We start from the raw sequence: 26,862 nt of genomic DNA, 5'->3' as shown, positions 1-26,862 counted from the left end.
AAATTAATAATAAATATTTATTAAACATATTTTTATAAGCGGAGCAGCGATTCGGACATTAGAGGCACGAATGATTGTCTGTGTAAAGAAAATAATATTTGGAATTTTCTCGATTCTTCTTAATAATATTTTACAATTTTAATTTTTAATAGTAAACACTTATAAGAAATTTTATCTGCGTTTATATCGCAATTATATTTTCGGGCTACAATGATTATTTTTTTTATGTATAAAATTTGTTAGATATTTATTATATTTACATACACACAATTATTGAAATTGTATCATGCTTGCTACAAATATATCTAAGGAAGTAATGACCGTGTCTGTCGTGATAACATACAGGTATCTCCTACGCAATAGAAAAACAATGTTGGGATCCAACAATACGTATAATGTAGTTGGTTAGAGATAACGCGTAGGAAGAGCTTACTGAGTCGTTGCTAGGTAACCGATTGACCCAGATAACTGGGTGTCGGTCGTGAACACGGTTGTTCCCCTGCGAACAAAGTTACCTAAGGCGTCTCGTTGTCGCCCAGAAGGCCGTAGGGTTAGATACGAAGAAGGGGATGGTAATTCGCGCGGTGCTGACGAAAGAGAACATCGAGTTGGATAACGGAGGGTTAAAATTGATCTGGATAAGTCCTTTCTCCTACACTCTGGACAAAATGTATCCTAGGTCACATAATTGTGTTACATTATTATATATTAACATATATCTAATAAATCTAAATGTCGCGGAAAATATTGTATATATATCAGTTTTATTATCTGATAACGAAGATTTATGAGAGAAGGAGAGAGCTTAATTTTTACAGCTCACGTTTCATTATCCTTAGGCTATTGTCTTCGATTAGTTTGATAAACAGGACAATGAATTAATCATTAATCTATTGAAGATTACTTAATTCGGCATATATAGAAATACCAAATTGACGGCGTAACATTAGAACACGATAGTTTGAATAACTCAATTTTTGTAGGAAAAAAATATGACATTATTTTATTCATTTATTCACGCTCTTGTCTTTCCCCCGCATTCTTGTTTTACATATTTATTATTCTGCTTCAACATGAAATTGAGGCTTGTAGCAACCTTTGAACTTTAATCAACTCTTGATCCAACCACACAGGATATATTAGGTTTCACTTCATTCCTTATGTCTTTCATTTCTTTTGATCGAGAGCGACTCTGTATTTTCTCGACATAGTCAAGAAATGTTGCGGTGAAATATTGCACGAGAGATCAAATTCTTTGTTTAAATTTATCTTCTTTTGCAATAATAGAGAATCGATATTTGAGTTATTAAAATTATGCTTTATTTATAGTATTCTTTTATTCATTTTTATTTTACATTTTATTGATCTCCTTAATATAACATAATCTACGATTTACCTCAATGTTAAACCATAAATAATTAAAATCTTATGAAAATAATTAAAATAATTAAAATTTTATACTTGTACGTATTTAATATTATATACCTTGCTATTTGATACTTGAATGCTAAATATTTCTAAAATTTAGATTGTTTCGAATTATTCTTGTAATAGCAAATTATTATAAATTTTTTTTTTTTTTACTTATACCGAGATATAAATCTTTTTTCCTTTGACAAATTAAAAATAAAAATTATAAAGAAAAGGTTATTAAATTAGATTAAACTGATAAAATTAACATAAGAGAATAAAGTATATAATGTAAAATTTAACGCTGTTACATATAATATAAGCCGATATTTTTTTTAGACATTACGAATGCTTAAATGTTAAAAGTTTACGCGAGGAAACGAAATAGCAAAGACAGAGAAATAAATGCGAGCAGTCAATTGTATAATTTGCAATTATTGTAATAAATGTTTTCGCATCCGCATCCCGCATTGCTTTGTGCGAAATCTTACTATTACTTCGAATAATTACGTTAGCTTATTCGAAGCGAAGATAAATTCATTGATTAGACAAAATGCTTCGTAAGCGAATCCATTTTCTTTAGCACGTTCTCTTAATTAATCGCAATCTGTAAGTACTTAGTATTTTCCAAGTCCGTGTTATCTCTCCAAAATTAAATAGAGAATACGAAATGTCAAATGGACAAGTATGTTAAAAATATAGTTTAGAATAATGCACACAGTATAAAAATATGTTATAAATAATATATGAAAAATATAAGATAAATAGAATTTATTTGTACATCACAGGGAGAGCATAAAATAAATTGAAATATTGTAGGATATAAATAATAAAGGGTAGGATAAATTTTAAGACTTATATCCTATCGTTTTAATAGTTCTTTTTATAATGTTTCTGACTAAGATAAAAGAGATGCAAATCAATATGTGGCTTATCAAAATCGATATTTACACAAATATAAAAAAATTAAATATTTTCGAAGCATTTTTTTTTTTTTTTTTTTTTTTATTATTATTATTATTATTATTATTGTATATATATTATCACACGGAATATATAATATTCATTTTATTGATACATATGAGATATTGAAAAATATCATTAACTATGCGCTTCGTGTACGAATTTTTCTTTAGAAAGCACTTTTCTTCTATTCTAGTTAAGCTTTCGCTATAAGTGATGGGCGCAACGCTCGTTCTGTATACCTGGCGTGAATCACGAAGCGAATCCTTGAAAGGAATTCTATGTCGTAATTGTTACGTTCTTACAGATATAATCGCCACGTTCCCGCTGTCGATCGATAACGCTGACATCGTTGAAATTCGCACCGTGATAAAAGCTCGTATCTCTTCAAATACCGTTCTCTTTTAAGAATGTGTAATGTCATTCGACAAAGTTGATATGTATACAACAGTGAGATTTCTTTTTAAGTAAGTAAAATAATTTTTTTAATAGATTATCAAATTATAGTTATAACGATTCTCTTTCTCTTTTAATTTTTTATTTGATCTCAAACTATATGCACGTTTATTAAAAGATTTGCATAATTTTATTAAAACTGTCTCTTTTTTTTTTTTTGTGTCAGTCTTTCTTTCATTTTTTGTGATTTCTACAAATCAAGATGTAGCTACATGATTATGCGATTTGCTTAGTGTAGCTTAACGTGTTGTTTCTATTCACGTTAATGTGTTTTTACGTAACATTCCGTGAAACAAGGCGTCCTGATGATGACCATCGGCGCCCGTTAATGTGAAAGGCACGGCGCGTCGTCGGCGACGTCAGAAAGCTACGACAATGCCGCCAGGACATCGTTATATGCCAGAAAATGATAACGTCGATTACTCCGAATAGAATTAGGTCGGAAATGCCGGTCACGGTTGCTCCGCGTATAAGGCATCGCGCGAAAAAGTCTTCTATTATTTTCATTAAAAAAGCGAGATGAGACGCATTCTAAGCTTTTTATATGAGATAAAAATAAGAAAATTTTTGTTTATGTTTGTGTGTGTGTGTGTGTGTGTATAGAACGTAGCGCGATAGGTTTTTCAATTGTATAAAAGATTATATAATATATAATGGAACGTAAGAATACGATTTCTCGATATCGACATAAATATATAAAGTTTTAATAAAAAGAATATTAAGAATTTTAATTACTTTCGCTGTATAAAAATTATAATTATACACGAATCAGAATTGTTACAAATATTGTACCATACATAAATAATACAAGAAATTAACTGTTTTTTTAAGAAAATATAATTTAAAGTTTTTTAACATAATAAAATATAATAAATTCGAATAGGAGCAAAATTGCGATATAAAAAATTTCATTTAGTGATGTAATAAAATTCATTCAACTTATTTAATGTGATAAATAAAAAAAAAACCGACATTTATCCAGATCTACATTTATCATGTAGATCGCTTTATCTTAACGCGTAATGTACATATGTCAATTTAATATAATATATGCATTTCTTTGTATATATTTATTTTGATCAAGACCGTTTGCGCATGCACAGATGCTATTACAATATGTTCGTTATGGAAAATGGTACTGACGTTGATCTCCGATTTGCTCAATAATTCTGTTTGTCGTGCTCAATGATTTCTGTCATTACACGATGATGGAATTACGCTGTGTTCTCGTCAATAATCATTTTTATCGAGACATTGCAAGTGCAGCTGTCGTGACATTATCGTTAACAAAACACTTGGTTATCATTAATTTATCGCTTACTGTCATTTGGATTTTACGCAAGACACGTACGTGTTTTAGAACGTGTTTCAAATTTTTTTCATTTTTCATAGATTCGTTGAATTTTAAATATCTCATAAATATTTGTTTGGCGAATAAATGAAAATTTATGGGATTTATATCTATATTTAATTATATTTCTAAAGCACGCTTTTAATACGTATGATTTTGAAAGCGCAACTAAGGCAAACTAAGAAACATCAATTAACGCACATATTATATTGCGTTTCTTCAACGATAGCGACACAGATTAACCGTAGAAATTACAGCGAAAGTGTATACGATTCCGCAAGTGTGTGCTTAACGTCATTCATCTCCGTAGATTAATTAATAGCTCGCGCGTCGCGAAACGAATTATGCGTGTCTCTCTCGACGAAAACAAATTAACGCCTCGTAACTTTCGCTCGTAACTTCGTAATCGCGATCTTTCTTCATCGTACTCTTCCGCTTCTTTCGCTCCTTCGATCAATGAAAACACGTGATTAACAGTCAGGGTCCACCAGCCCCGCGGCGGGCGACGCAACGCGTGACGGGCGCGTAGGCGCGTACTTGGTGTGTGCCGCCCCGCGTGTAGAAAATCGCATTCGTATGTTGAACGTGCGGCCGCATCCTAAATACGCAGAAGAGGCAGTCGCGCGCAATAATTCGCGCGTGTGCTGAGTGTAGTATACCGGTTGCTCTTGACATTATATATGGTAACATCATTTGCGCGCTCTCGGCAATTCGCCACTTTTTATTCGTACCGTTTGACGCGGTTTTTACTCGTCTAGGAGTTCGAGGCATTTTCGTAACGGACATACTTAACGCCTAACGTAATATATTTGGCGAAGCCTCGTCGAGATGCCCGCGATGCACACTAATTTTGATGAATCGTAAGCTGTAGCTCTGCCTTCGCGGCTATTACGGTGACGAAACATTAAGCCATTAGGCATGGTTTATTGCTTCTTACTCGATTAGATTTAAAAAAAAAAAAAAAAAAAAATTAGCGTTGGATGATACTGTGTCATCTAGACGAGTCCGACGCGGCTCCCTAACACTTATAAATATTATAAGCAGACTTTCTCCGCGCTCTCTGAGAATGCACGATTATAAACTAATGTAAGATACTCGATGCATACTCATACTGACACTATAACTCGCGATTATACTTGTCAAATTACTTAACATGATAAAATGAAGCTTGTCAATGTTCATTAATGCATTCGTTTTATAGGCATAGTCTGTGCCGTATGTGTGATGGCTTATAACGCACATATAAAGGAGATTATATTCTCGCTAAGATGATAGGTCGCGTATTCGATCCTCTATTTAATGAGCGGTCGTAACGTCGGGCATGATGCGCAAAATCGATTGCGGCGTTTTTCTTGAAATATTTATCCAGACTTTCATAGGACGAACTGTACCGGTCGATGTTTATTTCTCACACCGCTGTAATGTAGAAGGAACGCTGTTACACTAGCGCGCGTACACGTACACATACACACATACCAGGTGACGGCGTGCGATAAATCCCACGAGATGACGTGACGCTTAATTTTTTAAGAGTCCTTATCGATCCTGTGTTAGTAAGGCAAGGTCATCGTCTCAGTTCACAATATTGCGAAATCCGCGTGTGTGTTCCGCATTCTTTTCTGATTATCCACTTTACATCTTCTACGCAGCTTCGCAGGAAACGAGACCTATTTATGCGCATTTTTTCATAATTTACGATAGAGGCGATTCACTGAAGAGCTAGATCTTAAGAAAGTTAAATGTTGTTGTTCTCGCATATATGAATTATTTTTGTAAATATGTTATTGATTTATTGCTTCGAGATAATATGTCAATATATGGTACTTTGCATCTGCTTTTGCAAGAGAAATTATAATGAATTAAAATTTTATTAAATAGTAATATTTCTCATTATGAAATACGTACACCAAATAAAATAATAAGCGAAAGTAATAACTAAAATTATAATACAAGTATATAATATAAGTATATAAAGATAAATAAATATATAAAAATTTGTCTCTACATTAAAATTAAAATTGGAAAATTAATGTGAAGCTAAAAAATAGTTTTATTATTCTTTATATTGTATATTAAAATTTGAAAATTTCCATATCGTAATGCACAATATTATTGTCGTTGATATAATGTTAATTTTAGATTTTTACGGAGAAGAATGTCATAAAAAAAAAAAAAAAAACGGTTTTCTTTGAAGAATTGCAAATGTCGATAAAATAATAAATTTAATAAAATCATTTATCGCCTTTTAAATTAATGGCAGTATAATGAGGATTAATTTATTATTTTTTACGAAGGAAAATATCTTTTCTATAATCGAAGATAAGTTTCGCTCTATTAAAACGATTATTATAGACGGTTTATGTTCTGATAAAATGTCAAGAACACTTTCGATAGGAACAGAGACAATTTTAAGACCTGTTCCTTTTCAACAATTCGTTCGAGCGGGTAGATAATGGCGCTAACGTGAATGTAGTCAACCTTGTGCGTTACCTACCACACCCTGATTCTGGATGCAAAAGCCGAGAGCTCGGTTTTCACCAGTTTCAAACAGTGGAAGGCCGCAAGTGACAGGAAAATTGATTTTTATTTTTTCTACATCACACGTCAGTGGTTTCGTTATATCTCCCCTTTTTCACTTAAAAAAAAAAATTTTTTTTTTTTTTTTATGGCGTTGAATTTATTCACATCGCCTAACATTTATCGTTAATAAGCCAGCATACGACGCGACACATGTCGCATTTTATTAAATATTTATATATACATATATTATGCATATATCTATTACCTTCTCGTCCGCGCAAGTTTAATCAAAGTATAAAATTATTAAACGTATTAAATTATTGGCTGTAATCTTTACGGCAATTTATATCGATTATGACTTTTAACAATATAGAATATTATTATTTTATCGATTTTAATGTATGATCAACTTAGAGAATGAATCATATACATATGTATAAGCAAACGGCGTAAGACTATGCATGCGATATCCGCTATATTCTCAATAATATATCGATAAATCTGCGTTGACATTTAGTTGGCATACTTTTTGCGAACAGAACTGATTTTGCTACGATTATATTCTTTAATGTAATATAATAAAACATGGAATTTATTAACTTACGAAAACATATTTTGCGCAGATTCTATATACTTTTCGAAATTACTACACTTTTATTAGACTAAAAAAGTGTTTTTTGAACAATTTCAAAAAATAATATTTTTAGTTCTGGTATATCTTAAACTCTATTGTATTTAATATGTTTTATCGTAAAGTAAATTGCAGAGAGAAAGAGAGAGGAGAGGGAGAGAGAGAGAGAAAGAGAGAGAGAAATAATCTTATTCAAATAACATAATAAAATCAACAATAAAAAATAAAATAAATTAATTTTATACATATTTTTGAAATTAAATTGTATATTTTGAGTTTTAAAATCTAAATTTTTTTTTAACATTATTAAATTAAAAGTTTTTAAGAAACTTTTCGCACATACTGATTTTTTTTTTTTAATCAATTCAGGATATTTTGCTACAGCGTCTTCCTTCCTGTTAATATCTAATAGTGTTATCAGTCACAATGGTTTGACCACGATATTATTCCGTTTCTTAATCGCACAACCACCAGTCTATAAATAATAAGTCGAATAATCTACAATGATACATCGCAGAAGTTGTTTACTGCTATAAAATGTGTGAAAAGATAAAACATTAATGTGTTGCGATAAAAAGCCATGTCTCTTATTATGCAGAAAATGGGGAACATTGTACAGTATAATTCCAACACGTCAAATGAGATTTGAAAGCGGGACAGTGTTATTATCGAGTCAGAAATTTGATCATCGGACGCGGAGATAATCGTCTCGTCAAGTCAATTTGATTACTGTGTTTTTGCATTACAAGGTACCTCAGTTTACGAAGTGAACGCACGAGTTCGCCATCTTTGTAGTTGAACTTTAAATTTCGTCGATAATTTTTTGCAATAAATATAAATTACAAAAGGGAGCGGAACGCGAAGCATACGGAGTGAGAAAAATTGAAGAGTCACCGCGCGTGAAACAGGTACCGCGTTAATTATACAGAACGTCGCACCAAAAAATGCTAATCGTAGAATTGAAATGCGACGCATGATGCGTGAGGTCACGCGACGAGACGGATTCGATAATCCAATTTGCTTAAATTATCGTCCAACGATCCATGGATGACGGATTGATTCGCGAAGCACATTTCCGTTGCGGGAAAATGGCGACTATATGAGCAACAGGTGTCGTATGAAAATTTGCGGTTTACTATCGATAGGGTAAATCGATCGGTAGCTAGCTTTTTTCAAAAGCAGAAACGCGCGTATAAAATTATGACTCGTATCGTTTGATCCGCGTAGATGGCCGCAATTTTTTTTTTTTTTTTTTTTTTTTTGTCACTATCGTTTCAAACATAATATTAGATACATGGGTCGAGATACAAAGTTAATTCTCTTTTCTGAAAAGTATATAAAATACCGCGTTACTATAAAATTTAATTTTTCAATGAGATTGTTAACAAATCGATTAAAGGACTTATATGCATCGTAAAAATTTATTTCATTAAAATTGTTTCTTTTAATATATAACAAAATATATCGACGTTTCTCTCGTTTTATTATTATCTGATAACTTTTGTTATTTTGGTTATTAACACGAATGTTTCTGCATTTTTCTAGTAAAGTTTGCTTTTTTTATTAATTTAATTTGCTTAAGATCCTCCGTGTTTCGCTATTAAACATCTTTTCAATTCCATACTATCGCTAAGTTTAATTATCAGCTATGTTGGCCATTAAATGAATCTCCTATATTTTTGACTGTTAAGTTATATCCCATTTATATCACACAACATGGCGTTAGCGCATGTCTGTAATTTTCCGCAATTAACCAAATCGACTATCACCACGAGTAACATCCCGCAGCTGTTTGTGTTGCGGCTGTAAAGGTCAATTTAAGACGATTGCGGCGTTCTTGTTATTGAGCTGCTTATGGTAGGACAACGCGGTGATAGGCGAACGGGGATCTTTGTTAGGCGCGATAAGGGAGAACGTGGTGCCGTGTCGTGAACCGCCGGCGGCAGTGTGTTTGCGAGAATTTCAACGGTATCCTTGACACAGAGTCTCGAATGAGACAGAATCCTGTATATCCTTCTAACACGCATCACCGTTCACACGAAATTTGTCAAATGTTCGCAGAATTGCCATCGCAGCGAACTTGAGAATTTCATATGTCAAAATTCTAAGCGAGATTGTACACACGCAAATATAATCGCAAATACGATTGTATATTTAATCTTTGACTCGAATCTTCGATGACGAAACTAAACCGCCAAACTGGGATGGCATAAATCTTTTTTCTGACTTTAAGAAGTCAAATTCATATGATATATAATTCAACTACTACATAGTTATATTGTTATTTATTATTTGATTGTGCAATTATATTTTTTATATGATTTTATATAAAGAGGATTTTGTATACGAATTTTATAATTATAATTATATATATATATATATATAATTTGAAGAGGCTAAAATAATTATACAAGAAAACAAGCGTGTGTGTATGCGCGGTATGTATAAAAATTATATTTAAATTTATTTTTATTCACATGTCATATACACTCTCTATTTTGTTTAACGAGTAGTTATGAAGAATTATTAATTAGAAAATAATTATCACTGTGGAAATTAAGAAACATCGAGAATTAACATTATTTTAAACTATCACCAATCTTAAACTTCTCCCAAGCTATCATAATTTCTATAAGTTTACTAAAAAATAATAATACGTGAATTTTGTAATAAAAATCCAAAAATTTGATTTCATAAAAGTATTTCATAAACGATACATATTTAATCGATCGAGAATGACCTTCTGAAGAAAGGTCGTAGTCCTCGTTGCCCCGGTAACCATGATGAGGTGGAGATTGTAAGAGCGTGCTGCGCATTAATCCAAGTACTTTGATTTTGAGGAGGAAGCGCAAGCTGCATTTCTTTAGAAAAAAGTTGATCAAATAAATGTTTGGAGAATAATTAAAATAATTTTTTGTACGAAATAGATGCAATTGTATGCATCGAGATTGAAACACCATTAATGTTTCTCCAATTTAATCAATTCTTAAAAGCTAAGCTATATGAATATTGCATTAAACGTTATTTGCTTAAGTGAGGCTATAATTATGCGAAATGGCGTCTCATAATTTTAACGAATTTTACTGCGTGTAAAATATAATCTTTTATCGAAAGATTATATGAAATATAAAAAGAATACTGGAAAATAAAAACGTTTGTAAGTTAGAAGGAAAAATTATTTTTCATATGAGATAGTTATTTATTAGATGGTATAATTCACACACACACACACACACAGTTCGTATATTTTTCGACTTCATTAAAAAATATATAACGCTTAAAAAAAAAAAAAAAAAGTTTTACATCACTTTCAGAATAAGCGGCTTATATGCTTTTATATTACCGTCTTATTTACCGTGTGTTCTCAAGTTTTGAATTTATGTTTAAAACGGCTGCAGCACACACTTAGATAATATATTTTGATAGAAAAATATCTTTTATATCCATTCAATCTTTCTCCGGTGACGCGAAAAAGCACTAACGGATTAATGCTGTCGGACTTTTTATTTTTATAGTGCGGAATTTTTATTTTTATAGTGATTATTTTATGAATATTGTAATTTTACGAATAGGAAAGCTCAAAATTTTTAGATAATGATAAAATACTCGTTTCGCTGATGTAAATCCGTTGATTAATTATTCGTATATGCTTTTATACACGTGCATTTGTTATTGTAATAACGAGTGCAAAAATATATACGTTCTACCATTTCGTAATTGGATTCTTTTTTTCGTTATTCTAATCGGCATTATCTATGAAAGTGGCGGTCTGGTCGCTTTAAACGAAGTAAAATACATTCGCTTATCATCGATTGCATTCTCGCTAACGCTGTACGGTTGTGCAAGATTGTCTCACTTACCGTAACATTCGCGATTTATAGAATTATCTTACGCAAGGTAGCGTAAGCTGTATGTGTGAAATGTGTTTTAGTGAAGGTTGCTGAACTGATTTCGGTATACGAACATTAATCAGAGTCGAGTATTTGAAAATTTACATATGTCACTATAGATAGTATCACATAATGCAATTATATTAATTAATATTAATTTTAATAACGGTTCTTACAAATAAAAGTAAAAAAAAATTTATTTTTATATTATTGTAATTTGAAAACGTTCAATTGTAATATAATCACTTTTAATTTTACACAATTGTCACTCAAACATTGTATTAACGATAACAATATTTGGAAAAGTGATAAATAAGAACAAAAATAAATATAATATATATATATTATTATATGTACGATAATTATACAAAGTTTCAACGAGATAAATATATATATTATAGATATCTGGTTGTAGATGTTGTAAATTCTTAAATATAATAAAAATGTAGTTTTCCCGAAAATTGATTATATATGATTTACACACACACACACACACACACACACACACACGTATTATATATGAATAGAAAATTTATCAAAAGAATGATAGGTTCCATTCGATTTCTCGCTGCGCGAAGATCCGAGTACTCGAAGAATTTACAACAGCAGCACGCGATAAATGTCAAAATACCCTGTACAAGTCACTCCTCGATGACACGGCGTAGTTATTGAAACGATATAAATTCTGAGGACGATGAAACGCTCGATCAAACCGGCCGCGGGTCATTGATTTAGTCGACGACCGCGCTCGTGTATACCCGCGAGAAGTAGCACCAGCTGTTATACATTATGCAAGCCTCTTTTCCAACCGTCTGCACAACCGTCCGTCTATCGCCGATCGGATTCGAAGTGTCATTCCTCGCGTCGCGTTCCAGCGCAAAAGCACCGCGTGCTTCTTTCCGACTGCGGGATGACCACGAATGACAGAACTGCTAAAAATTTCGCTTATGATCGCAAATGATCTTCACGCAGTATCGTGGTCTACACTTTGTTTGCGACACTGCAAAAATATGACATATAAGCATGTGCCGGGTTATCGTTTCGACATTATCCGACAGAATTCGCCGATTCGATTATATACTTATTTATTCACGGCGTCGAATTGTGATTCACAATTGATATTTTTTTTTTTTTTTTAATATATAAATATATCTATGCGGTTGACGTAACATTGATCCCGCATTGATCACTTTATGGTATACTGGTAACCGATTGACCTATACCCACGCGACTATATTACAAGCATCTTTCTCCTATTCGCTTATCGAACATGTCGGTGGGGATATACAGGGTGTTCTCAGATACATAATAAAGTGATTTTCATGCGGATTCTTCGACGTACTATACTATCCGATCGAATTACACTCTGTTGCTCTGGCTGTACTCGGACAAAATGAAGTTTTTAACCGTAAGAAAGGAAGTTTCTCAAAAAGTTAACTTTGCGAAACAAACATTCGTGCGGCTATAGGCGCTCCTTGTATTTACAACTTAATGTAACTTTTCAACATGCGATATTAACTTGACCAGAATATCAAACGTTATATATATTGAGTCATTGACCGTCGAATCGAAAAATATTATAAATGAATCAAAAATTTTCACGGACTGTTGAATCCTTATTAAAGGAAATAGCACGAGAGATGCAACAATTTGTAAAATATCGCGAGAACAATTATAAAAGGATAAATGATTTCAGGAGTTTTTGCGTTTTACAGAACACGCACGCCTCAAGTGACAGAAGGATCGGCAACGCGTCGAGTTACAATTTCAATTAGTTTGATGAGAAAGATCGTTTTTTTTTTTCTGTATTATATATTAGAGAGACCCACGGCTTTGATCGATAAATCTGATAGCCTTGATATACACGCCAGACTATTCTAACAAAGTAAAAGTGGGCTGCGGAGTCTGTGAGAACGTGCGGGTAAAAAGGCCGCCTTCGTGGAGAGTTTTAAGAAATCGCGCGTCGCCAACGGCACGCTTGTCGCGGATGTTCGCAGGTGTAATTTCGTCGCCGTTCAACTGTTTAACGAGCAAAGGAGACAAAGGAGATTTTTTTTTTTTACGCGCGATCGCATTAATCTTTTTCTCGTATCAGAAATTGCTTCCTTGCAAATGAGAAGCGCGCGTGTGTTGCGTATTTCGATAACATAATAATGATTGTGTAATATGACGGATGGAGAAAGATGGATGGATAAGCGAAAAGCTGAATGCGAAACGACAAATATAATTTAGCTTAACGTTGCGGATATTATTAAATACAAGACTAATTAATATGAAATATTAATTTTGTACATATATATTTATATAAGAAACGATTTTATATAATAAAAATATATATAATAAATATATTTATTATATTTTATATAATAAATATATTATATTAATATATATCACAATTATATATTATATTAAATATTTCATTATATGTTATATGATAAGAGATGAGACTTATATCCCTATCTATGATTAGAATTTTTCTTGAAATCTTGCTAGATTCTCACACGCATATTTAATATTAAATTGAATTCTAAAGTTTCTTGCTTTCTTGGGTTGACTTTATTCTTTTTTCATATTGATGAGAAAAGATAAAAGCGAAATTCTATTTCTAATAATGCAATAATTTTTTCTACGTTAGCCTATACGCGAAGAATTTTTGACAGCGAGAAAATTGCGAATATCGTTCTATAATTCATCTTGCGAACACAATCCCGCTCAAAGATCTCCGATGACAAGGCCGCTCGAGGCCGGATCGAGAGGCTAGAATTCGTCGATCTTGCGGGTACGTAATAGAGAGAAGGTACTCTCGCGAGAAACCTACGTTCGAGTTAGGGTTACACAAGACTCGAGACAAAAAAATATTCCTAAAAATATTGTATCGATATCTCGAAAATTTTTGGAAACTTAAATCTTGTCTTGATCTTGAGTGAATCTCGATAGCAAGAATCTCGTCTTGTTTTGTCTTGTCACGATTTTATTAACAATTTTTATTTAATACTAAACAATTGTTTAAAATAATATTGAATATAATATAATCTTTATATAATATATATAATTTAAGATAATATTATTACTATTTATGTCGAAGTTTCGTGTAGCTAAATAATTGTGTAAAATTTTATATCGTTTATTTTGTTTATTGTATTAATTGTTTCTAAAGTTAATATAAATTTTTTTTATTTATTAAATAAAATTTTCAAGTTTGTATAATATAGTAATTTTTTCTCTCATCTAATTTACAAATGTACATACATATATTAGTTTTTTTCTTTTTAAACCAATAATCGTCTTGACGACTAATTAAAAATCCAGTCTCATTCTTGTCTTGAATTTTGAGATAAGACAATATCAAGACTAATCTTGCTATCTCGTGCAACTCTAGTTCGAGTTCCTCGCGCTCTCTCTCTCTCTCTCTCTCTCTCTCTTCCTCTCTTCTCGCATTTACATCTTCTCCCATTTCCCTCCTCTCTCTTTCTCTCTTTTACAGCCTTTTCCACACCTATCTTTCCGTCGCCTTCTTCTCGTCCCCGTCCTTCTCTGTCTTGCTCTAACATTTTCTTTCTCTCGGCGTGGCAAACCGAGCGCGAACGTCCTTGACGGTCGGCTGTAGCGACGGTGCAACGCAACGCAGTGCAGCGCGGCCGTTGCATGCCGTTGCGCTTGTGTGCGCACTGCTTCTCTTTTTTTTTCTTCTCCCCCATAGTGCGCACCGCGAATCGAACTCTCCACTTCACCATGCGGATTGCAGTTGCTGCCGTGCGCACGTTACGTCATCAACACCTTCACTTTGCTCGCGCTGTCCGAGCGCGACGAGGCTATCTCTCGTCTCTCGGCCTCTGTTCGTGTTCCATTCCCGGGTGTCAGAATTAGCGCCATTGCTGAATTTCGCGATTATTGCTTAAATTTAACTTTGTGATTTTTTTAATAAAATTCTGTATCAATCGGAATGATGGAGTGATATATTCAAAGTCTCTCTTGTAATCAAAAAGTTTCGAAAAAATTGTTATGGAATATTTCTACGAAAATGTAACGAATAAATTTGCCGGTTTACAGTTCGATTCAAAGAGAAAATAAACGCTAGAAAAATCGGTGAGACGGGATAAAATGATAAAGCGACGCCAGCTTTGTTTTAACAGAAAAGAAAATTGCAGACGTAATACACAAGTATGGATATATGAATTAAAGCTTACGGCTTAACTGAAGCTACTTTCTAAAACATTACGTTATCCGTTCTGAGAGCTTTATTAACTGCGGTGCAAAGTTACCGCCGCAGGTGTAATCCTATCTCGTATGCTCTGCTATCGTGTAAATTACAAATTGAATACGTGTGCGGAGATTTAACTTGTGCGAGATAAGAGAATAAGTTTACGGCGATTTTAGATTATACTATATAATATCTATGTTAGGTATTATGAATTAAACTCTCAGTTTCACTATTCAAGACCAGATGTGTACAGATTGTTCCAAAATTGCTACTCTTCTCTTTATATCATAAAAAAGTAATTAAACAATATTTATTCGAATTAAAATATTTTAATACGCGGTCTTCGAATAATGAAGAAAAAATCTAGGGAATTTTACATAATAAAGATAAGAAAACGGAGTTTAATGTTTAATTTTAAGGTAGAGGGGATGAATCCTTCAACTTTGATAAATAATACTAAACTCCTTTTAACTGCAGGAAAAATTAAGATATTTTTAAATCATTGCCAAAATCTTTCTCTACGATTTTTCAAGTAGGAGTAAAGATATTCGAAGAATTTCAATGATGATTCGTACGACTTGCGTTCTCACACAAATATGAACGATCGCAAACAATTAAAAGGGTACCTTTTTTACAAACCCTTCTTTCATACGAAGATACGTGCTGAGCGCATTGATCTGTGAACATCTAAAAAATTTATCATCGCTTCCTTACATTCTTTGCCTAACGATGAATGGCAGGATTGTTACATCGGCGGTATAGCGCGTCCGAGAATAGATTAACCGCCGCTTCGATTTAAAAGCACGACCAACACTATGACGTGAAAGTAACGATCTGTGTGTGATGTCAAGTCAATAACCTGCAATAACTGTTTGACCTAAAAATGTCTTTGGAACCCCCTGCCGGAAGAGTTTTTCCCACGGAATAAAACCACTGTATTTAGTCTTTTATCCTGTGAAAATTGTGTGCTTTCAAATTGTTTCATATTCTGAAACATAAGTATAAAGCTTTAACATCTGCTCGAGCGAAATTAATATCTTTTGCGCTGTTTATCGTAATAACGTGATTACGATTTGTTTCCGCAGGTTCCTGTAGTGCGTTATAATCGTATACCTTATTTTCCTAAAAGCAGTTCTCCTTTTCTGAACACACAAACCACAAAGAAACCACTAACTTCCTCACACGCACGATGTCAAAAACAACAGTCAACGATTCAGAGGGCAATGCTTCTGATTTTGATATCACTAGATATATACAGGTTCGGCCCATATCTCCATCGCACAATCCGAATGATCCTCCAATGATCCATAAAAACGGAACCTGGAACATCAAGGTATTCCACGAGAGGGGAGAAAAAAGTACTTTGTTCACCTCTAACAGAAACTCAACCAAGAACGAAGAAGAATTCTACTACCGGGCAAGTGAAACTCAATCCGATCAATTGGACACCACCTAATGAGCAAACTAGATAGATTTATAGACATAAATCTAGATTGCCAGAAAACCAAAATTAAAGTAGCAGAAACAAGAATTCGGGGTCTTCAAGAAGCGAGAAGAGACCAAGGCCTCAACAGGAGGTAGCAAATACATCCATCCATCCATCAAAAATCCACTCATGAAATGAGTAGAGGGCTATTCTTAAGACAAGAAGACCCTACCCATTTTTTAGTTTATGTAAACAAGAAGTTTAGATTCTTCATACTTTTTATGTTTTTAAGAAAAATAAAAAATAAAAAGCTACTCTTTTTTTTGTATTTCCTTTCTTCGATCGTGAATAGCCATTCTACTTATTAACAAAATACGGCGAAAATATTATATGCGTTACATTGGTCGATACCAAGTACTGGCAATATGAATAAAAATGAGCTCGGAAAATTTAGAATTTCTTATTCTAATCTTCGTAATTTTTTATTAATATAATTTGTTATTTTTATTAATTTTTTATTAATATAAATATTTTTTATTAATAATTTGCATAAGATTATAATTTGAGCAACAATATTGCTTTGATATTTGAAAGGGTACACCCGATATATTCAACGTGTATTCTCAATATAATACATATTCTCTGTTATAATAAAAAATGTTCTAACTTTTTTTTTGGTTATTCTATTATTTTTCGCTGCGAATAAAATGATTTAAAAAAAAATCATACGTTTAATATATAAATAAAGTATGTATATATACATACATATTTTATATATATATATATTCATATATATTATTATCATTTATTATTTATATATATATATATTCTGATTTGAAATATGAATTTTGTACCCGTGTTTAAAATTATTGTAATTTTGATATCAAGCTTACAATCTTTGAGTTTAATATCAAAGTAAATGCTCTTGCAGTGAATATCGGCATTTCTAACAATAACTTCAATGTTCCGCGTTTTGTTCATACCATTCTTCGCCGTATTGTTAAACTCATTGCGAACTTTCACGATTGAAACGGAATTTCTTATTCATCCGTTACTCGCGCGAATTCGCAGTAATATATAGATATCCAATTTCTATCCGAATATCCGATTATAGACGGCTATTATTACATCTTTTTCGAATGGACTTTTCACAGATAAATAAAATTTAGGAAACTTATATTTATTGAATGTAGAATTAAAAATTGATTTTTGTGGGATTAATATTAACATGTTCTAATTTTTTTTATTGTTTATTCAATTTTTTTTTTTTTCATTGCGAATAAAATGATTTTTTAAAACAATTATGTATTTGACAATCTCCATATTATTGCGAGCATCACTCATAGTTATATCTGATAGGATTAATAATTAATATTGCGTTATTGCAAATTGCTATATAATTGTGTGTATTATAGATGGTACATACGGTAGAACGTGAAATGTCTCAATGGCAATCACTCGACGACATGTCTTAATATGTTTATTAATAGAATATAAAGATAGGTAAATTCGCTTATCTCTTTAAAAAAAAAATCATACGATTTTATTTAAAAAAAAATAAAAACAGCATCTTTTTTAAACAATATTATTTTACGAAAATTTAGTTATAACTACGATATATTATTTTACTTGCCATTGTGATTCATCACCTAAATATCTAATATATACATATTTATATCTCTATGTAAAAAAGTTAATCATAATAATTTCTTATCAACATGCCATATTAAAAAATATTAATTCAATATTATATCTAATCAGCTGTCATCAAGTGCTTCGATATTAATTATTTTCCATAGATTTGACGAGTCATCATTAAACAAAATTACATAAACGCGACAAATCTGAAAAATACGATAACATAAAGTAGGACGATAGCTCGTGAAGTGCGAAAGGACGTATTTAGCCTATAGGTTACGAGAAACAGATGGCTATAAGCTTTTATCTGACATCGATGTCTATAGTTTGCCGCTTCTAGAAGCTCTTAGAAACGCCGAGTAGATTCCGAGGGAGCGTGAAATTGCCACGGCAATACGAATACTTATATGTGTACAATCAAGAAGAGACAATACTATTCGAGAATCGCAACAATTTCGAAGATAAAGAGCGCAAATAAGGCCGCGTAACGAGTCGAAGTTGTTATAGGCAGACGTAATTGATCCGGCTATTACGTAACAACTGGAATAAGAACGTCGCAATATTGTCTCACAGCAATGTAATACTCGTTTCGTATCGAAGAATTATAGTAATACAGTACGCGTAATCGCGTTTGATTACCATCTGCGAAAACGTATGAAAGAAGCTATAAGCTTTCGGGAGTCTGTCAAATTCGTTGTACATTTCTCAATATAATTTCAACCTCCAAGATAGTGCCAAGAAAATTTTATATACTATATACATAGATTGCATTGTATTATTATTCTAAAGTTTGCTTCGCTGTAAATATCAGCAAATAATTTCTATAGCATATACAGGGTGTTCTAGGTCAGGTCAATGAAACTTCAGGATCTTATAGGGAATTGAATTTGGAATAAAAAATTCCGGAAACGCTTCGTTAAAAGGTATAGCTAATAAACTTTGAAAAATAGCCTTTTTTTTTAATGATTTTTAAAAATAATCTTAAAATCCTTCATTTATTTGACAAAAATAACGAAGTGAATTTAACGGCTAATTAAATAATAAATTAAATAACACCAATTTCATTTAATTCTAAAGAAGACGTTCAAAAGAAAATGAGCTCAAAACAACGAAAAAAGCAGAAACTTGAAAAAACCATTTTTCGATAATCTTCGATCATAACTAATTACTTACAGAGAGTTTATTAATTATAATTTTTTTAACGAAGTGTTTCTGATCCTATGTTTATTGGAATTTTTTGTCCTGAAATTTCATTGACCTAACCTGGAACACCCTGTATATATGTATGCGTCTGTATGTATGTTTGTTTGTATGTGTGTATTTATATTGACGTAGCGTTTTTATTTTAGAAAAATTCTTTATAAGTTATATACGACGAGAAGACATTTGTAAAACAATAATAATTCAAGACGATATTAAGGAATTGAAATTGCTTCGAAATCTTATCAGGCAGATAAGATGACAACTCGAAATTTAAAGAAAGGAAAGAATGCGAGATGTCGAGCGTCATCGGAAAATCGCGGAAGTCCCGGCGCGACGATCGATCGCGCAATATCGGCCGCTAACTTGCGCGTCTAAACTCTCTCTTTCGGGCTCGCGATCCGCGGCGTAAAGTCCGCTTCGAGCGAAAGAGGGAAGAAAATCCGGGCATTGAAAAGAGAGAGAATCGAGGAAGAAGGATAGAGCGCGCGCTAGCGGCCGACGGTCTAGAATAGTGGAACGAGGAATTCGTTCGCGTCGTCGCTAATCGGCGAGAGATTCATTATCATTCACCGATCGGTTGCATCGTTTTATACGACGTTTTATTTCTTTTTTTATCCGGGAGATCGAGTCAAGCCTGCGTTGCGAACGTGTAGGCACGTTCGACAGCATCACATACGGGAGCCGCGGTTAGCGACGAGAGAGACGAGGACATTGACGGCGGCCGCGAGTCGAGATTCACAGCGGTGGTGGGAGGGAGAGAGAAGTGGGGAAAGCTCGTCGCGCGTGGTGGGGTGGGGCAGACGCGGCGCGGGATGCGTGCGCGCGCTCGAATTCGTATGTCGTACGTGCTGCTGTCAGTGTCAGTTGGTCCGGCGCGGTGACTTGTGGCGTTGTTGACGTGTAAATCTACTCTTGCATTTCGTTCCGATTATAAACGCGTATACGTCTTCACCTGTGCGTACCTTAACAAGACACATCGAAACGTTCGTTTCTCTCGATCCTTTCGACGAGCCCGCGAGAATAGAGCGGTGGCTCTTAAATCGACGGACGATCGAGAGAGAGAGAGAGAGAGAGAGAGAGAGAGAAAGAGAGGAGATCGGCTCTCGTGATACGAAACTCTCCGACTTCGTCTGACGGTTCAGTCTCTGCCCGGAGACGGGCGGCGAGACGTACTTGATTTCTCGCGATTCAATCGCGGATTCAGACGCGAGGGGCGACGAGTGCTCGCGGTGTTCGAATCCCTGGTGGCGTACGAATTCGACGACACACCGTTCGGAAAAGCGCGTACTTCGGCGAGTCTCTCTGTTCCATCGACTATAGTAAACATCGAGATATACGAATCGGCGCGTGCGAGAGTGCTGGCTTGAGAGGCGAGTATTCGCGATAAGAAGCCGTTTACCGCAGCAGAACTATCGGACCGGATATACATGTAATATCTACTATACGTATTTTCGTATATAACAGTACACTCCGATCTCTCGGGAGATCAGTGAAACGTGCCGTGACCTTAGTGTCCCGACGACAACAAGAAGGAGAAGACTCGTACACATTGTAAGTACTAAGCGCTTCGTGATATTATATTAATCTCGTTCGCCATATGTTAGCCCTTTGTATCGTTCCTCGCGTACTCGGCGACGGGATGGAAAGTCGGTTCGGAAAATTCGAACAAGAACGAAGTTGTCGCGATGATGACGCCTGCGATATTCGATCGGTGTCTCGTGTCAAAATTCACGGTGCTCGTTTTAATCGAATTAATACTCGCGAAATCGTCACTTGTCATCGTGTAACCTGAAACTATTGTTCGGGACGACGTCGGAATCATTCGAGTTTAGCTTTCAAATCCGATTATGAGAAATAATTCGTCGCTTGCATCCGCGCGTACGTTTCCGGGAACAAACGATCGCGCTTTTTCTAGAATGTTGCAGCGCGCGCGCGCGCGCACGCGCGTGACCTTTCCCGTATCTTTCTCCGAGTTCAAGCGGAACTTTTTACATCGGGCTCTGTACGTGCGTGCCGATGCACGCACACACGCGTATTCCTTTTTCTGCGCGACACACGTAGGGTAAATGCACCGGCGAACGATCGATCAGGAAACAATTCCAACTCGTTCGTGATAATAATGATGATTGTTATGGCGTAAATTAAATTTTAAATATCGATCGGGATTTAAATTTTCGCGGTATTATATATATATATATATATATATATTAATGTCAAATGGAAATTGTATTGTTCAGATGAATAACGTTGGAAAAAAATATTGCAACCGACGGATTTAATTTCACTAAACGATGGTTTTTTTGAGTGATAAATATGTAGTAATCGAAATTACTATTTTTTTTCTCGCAAAGATTTATTTGCTTGATTTTATTTAAACAACGCGTGTGGAAATTCAACCATTAATTATTTTATCCATTAATCGATGATCGTTGATTCGCTGGTGCATCTATCCGATATTGCGTACGAAATCAACTAGCTCTTCCTCATTCTTCTGAGATAATTATAGGATGGCGGGTTTACTTTGCACAATTCACTTTCATTCTGCAATTTAAATTACCTTATTACGCTTCTCAAACGCGGAACTAACCAGATCCTCAAAATCTTTAAAAATAGAATTAGAATAATGTATGCTCTAATAAGCACAGATATATCAGATTCAAGGAAAAGTTTACGAACGTAGCAAAAACATATCTTGATATTACTAAAATTTATGAGAATATTAGTAACTATTTTTGAATTGTTTGAATTGATTAATTTCGAAATAATCTTACTAAACCTTTATTTAGTATGTAATTAATATTTGTATTATAATGATTATAATCATTAATGCTCTACGAGAACTGGTTTTATAAAATATGTTTAAATGAGTTTTTATATTCCATGTGTAGAGAAAGAAAGAGAGATAACAGTTTATTATATTAAATCTTAAAGAATAAAATTTTATAATAAATAGAATATATATATATATATATATATATATATATATATATATATATATATATATGTACACATATAATATTGCAGTCTCTGCGATATTAAATAGTTTATAAAAAAATAATTTTTTATGATTATATAAATTTTCCGGAGAAATATACATTTTATAATTTGCAATTCAATTCGTTTAACGTTACAATATAGGGTAAGGAAGTGGAGTTATAACTAGCTCGAGCACGCGCACATATGATTGTTTCATCGTGTAGACATGTGATATTTCACGAGAATATTTCGCGAGAATAAAGTAGTCAAGGTCGTGATATATCTTACATGCAACGAATCGACGGATCGGCCGGACAATATTGTAATCTATGTACGTTAAATTCATCCGTTACATGCGAGATTATGCACAAGCCACGTATATTAAAGTTGCCTCGACTTGTTTACCGTGCCTTTAAACGAGTATCCTCGACAATATGGTGAAATAATTGCGATTACGCAAAGCGGGGAGATTAAAAGCGTCGTCCGATTTATTTTCGCGCAAAGAAAATACCGAGATTGCCGCAATATTTGGTATATATTAATTATACGTCCTAATTTACGGTATTAAAATGAAGGCCATTATTTCATCGAAACTTTTTTCCATCAAGTTTTCTCAAGAAAAGAAAGACGAAAATCATTTCTACTTAATAAATTCATGACGTAAAACGCTGCGTGTGTTTTGTGTAGATTAGACAAACAATTAACGAACGTTTTCTCCTTCGGAAAATTTTGTGATTCATAGCTAATTATCTTTAGACAAAATGATTAATTATAAACTGGTAAACAAGTTATATTCTCGCAAACTTAACATTAGCATGGATCAAATTACGCTTCCGCTTGTAATACATCGTTTCCCTCTCTTCGAAAGAGGGATTTTTTTACTGTCTATTCCGATCGTTATCGAACATCGTCAACGATCGAATAGAAGCGCGTTACGAGCAAATTGATTTATCATCGCCATTCGATATACAGGGTGTTCCAGGTCAGCTCAATGAAACTTTGGGGTCTTATAGGAAATTGAATTTGGGACAAAAAAAGAGTTCCTATAAATATAGATCCGGAAATGCTTCGTTAAAAAGTTACAGCTCTCTGTAAGTAATTAGGGGATCAAAATTTAATAAAAACATTTTTATGTTTGCATTTGTAATGTTTGCACTACAAATATAGCGTTTATTAAACACCAAACATTGAAAGATGTTCCTTTTTTCAAGTTTCTGCTTTTTTTTTTCGTTATTTTGAACATATTTTCTTTTGAACGCCTCATCAGAATTAAATGAAATTGGTATAATTTAATTTGTTATTTAATTACTCGTCAGATTTATTTCGTTACTTTTTTCAAATCAATGAAGTTATTTTTGAAATTCATAAAAAAAAAAAAGTGATTTTTCGAACTTTATTAGCTATAACTTTTTAATGAAGTTTCCGGATCTATGTTTGGAACGTTTTTGTTCGAAATTCAATTTCCTATAAGAATCTGAAGTTTCATTGACCTGACTTGGAACACCCTATATATTATTCGAGACAATCGGATACGCGAGAAAAACTCGGAAATTATTAGAAAACTTAATTCTTAGTAGATATTTAAAACATATTCTGATCTATAATACAATATATAATAGTGATATCTTACGTATCGTTTGACGAAGATGTCAGGTCGAAAGTAAACTTGATCGTGACGAATGGAGGATTTTTATTTCTCTTTCTTTTAACGTTTGCGAATTGTTGCGGACGGAATGGCGCGAGCGAAATAATTCTCGGGAGTTAATAATGATTGCGACAAACGCTCTTTTGCGCGCATTCACAGCTCGTCGTTCTCTCTCGTTACGATCTGCTATTAATCGTTTTAACATCGTTTGCACGAAGATAGATAGCATTGTGTCGATTTATGTCAGCTGTTTGAGGAAAGTGTCAAAGGAATCTTAAGCAGATTTGTTAAGACCTTAATGCGTGGCGCGATGCAGCGCGTGTGCAAATAATACACGCACACGGCGCGTCACATCCATTGATTACGTAGTCAACAGGTTGCATCGCGCAAGTAGAAAAGCTCGTTTAATTCAAGTGACATATATTTATTTGTCGGCGTGTGTTACCACGTCAGAGCTACGTCGCGTGTTTATCTCGAGAGTACAATATTACGAAAATTCACTCGCATAATTAATTATTTGCATACCGCTATCGTAATTAATATTTAAACAGTTCGACAATTGAAGAATAAGGCAAGGATGAAAAATAATGTTTTAAAATCTGTATAAAAATTATTTACATACATTTATTATACATACAAGGTAAGAAAGAAAGAAAGAGAAAGAATCAGACAGACATGAAGTTCTTATATCGCGTAAATCTATATTTATAATATATCGCAATCTTTTTTTCCAATATTTATGCACCACCGGAAAATAATAATTTTTTTAATAAGTGAGAATAAAGTAAAAATAATCATTATTTTCATATTTTCTATAAAAATATATTTGACATTATTGTGATAATTTTGCCACATACAGTATTTCCAATGTGCAAATAAATACAAATACAATATTGGAATATTTTCTTTTCAATATACAATACATATTTTATCTTGCTTAACTCTTTGCGATCGTGTAGTTTGTTTATCCGTTAAACATTGGACGAATATGCAAATATGACACATTTATGCGTCAGCTTTATTACATTGTCACGCTCCGATATTGTAACGTCACATCTGTTTCTATTCGGTAAAGTATATTTGGCGAATGTGCCGCGTCCAGAGAACAGGCTTTTTATCCCAGTCACACTGTATTACGGTTCATATTTAAAGAGCGATATGAGATAAACAACGTTACGTGCGCGACAAGAGAGAGAGAGAGAGAGAGAGAGAGAGAGAGAGAGAGAGAGAGAGAGAGAGAGAGAGAGAGAGAGAAAGAGAAAGAGAGAAATACGACGTTCACGTACATCGAAGAGCTCGTGTTATAATCTCGTCGTTGATTTTTCTGATCCCGCCTTTCACTCATCCAAGCACTTCCTCCTTTCTTCGAGAATCTTCTCGCGGGATCGCATTATGATGCATTTCTAACGTTTTCTTGACCCTGCTTCTCACCCGAATTTCCGGTCGAAGATATCGCGCTCGGTTCTTGTACAAATGCAACGTGTTTAGATTCCCAAGTTGCCTTTCACTCAATCGATCCGTCTAATTTCCGCATTTCCGGTACGACGGCATTTCTTTCTTTTTTTTTCTTCTTCTTCTTCTTCTTTTTCGTCGATGTAACGATGTCTATATCGTGATTCGTTGTCATCAATTTTTTTTCGTCGTTCCCAGGACAATAGAATGCCATCAATTTGGAACGTGACGTGCTCGTCAATCGACCTGGGTATGGTAATCTTCGCACTTAAACGGCTCAATCCCGCCTTTCACTTCGCGAATAAACTTCCTCCTTTCTTCGGATTTTTTTCATATCTTGCCATTCTCCGTCATACAAAGTTTTTTTTTTTTTTTTCAATTTCCGATTAGATACATTAAATTTTTATGTTGTTAGTTAGGTTGTTAGTTAGTACAGGAAATGGCTTTCAATAGCAATATAATAGTTTGTGTGTCGGCGTCTCTATTACAATATCTACATGTTAATAAATATGAAATATGTTTCTTTCATTATATATATAATTATTTCTACTGATTTTAGATTGTCCATGTTTATAAATTTATGATCGATAGCACATATCAATCTGCAATGACATCAGACTTTCCATATATTACGCTACTTAATGTTACTTTAACGTAATTCTTTTTTCATAGTCACGCAATTTAATGATTACATTTCACGATACTTAAGTATCTCTTTTGCTGAAAAAGAAGTGTATCTCTTTTTTATGAATTTTATCCTGCGTATCGGATAATGTAAAGCGATATTAAATAATCACGATACGACAATAAACACGAGTTTATTGCGATATTAAAACTTTACGTCCCATTTTCTTTCATGCATCACGTCTTGTGTCTTTATTGAGTGGAAATCGTACGCACGCGACCCGCGTCACATTTTGCGTCGTCACGGAAGACGAAACGATCGTAAAACTCTGGTAAGGAATCGCGTTCGTGTCAAAAGTTACGTCGACTTCGCATCCGAAATCGCGCGGGAACCCGAAATCGTTTTGTACACACGCGCGAAGATCGAGAGGTTCATCGTATTTTCACAGGCGGACAACTTTACGATCGGCTTTATC

The 26,862-nt window shown here is 33.6% G+C and overlaps 1 protein-coding gene across 3 annotated transcripts in view; it reads left to right on the top strand.

Moving 5' to 3' along the window:
- Positions 1 to 26,862, top strand: part of LOC138941560 (terminal nucleotidyltransferase 5C) — a 105,331-nt gene that overhangs the window by 32,855 nt on the left and 45,614 nt on the right. Inside the window, exon 1 of one of the 3 annotated variants that reach the window (XM_070311369.1) lies at positions 2,786 to 2,840. The exons of 1 other annotated variant lie outside the window; for it this stretch is intronic. The gene's annotated coding sequence lies outside the window, so the exon portion shown is untranslated. Of the gene's footprint in view, positions 1 to 2,785; positions 2,841 to 20,558; positions 21,241 to 26,862 lie in introns of those variants that run through there. One more of the 3 variants, XM_070311368.1, reaches the window with a different exon arrangement.

Source organism: Polyergus mexicanus, unplaced genomic scaffold (genome assembly GCF_030449975.1).
Source record: "Polyergus mexicanus isolate NDT 795.1 unplaced genomic scaffold, iyPolMexi1.0 SCAF_19, whole genome shotgun sequence".
Taxonomy (NCBI): Eukaryota; Metazoa; Arthropoda; class Insecta; order Hymenoptera; family Formicidae; genus Polyergus; species Polyergus mexicanus.
Note: the sequence above shows the minus strand (reverse complement) of the source record. Positions and strands in the feature narration are given on the sequence as shown.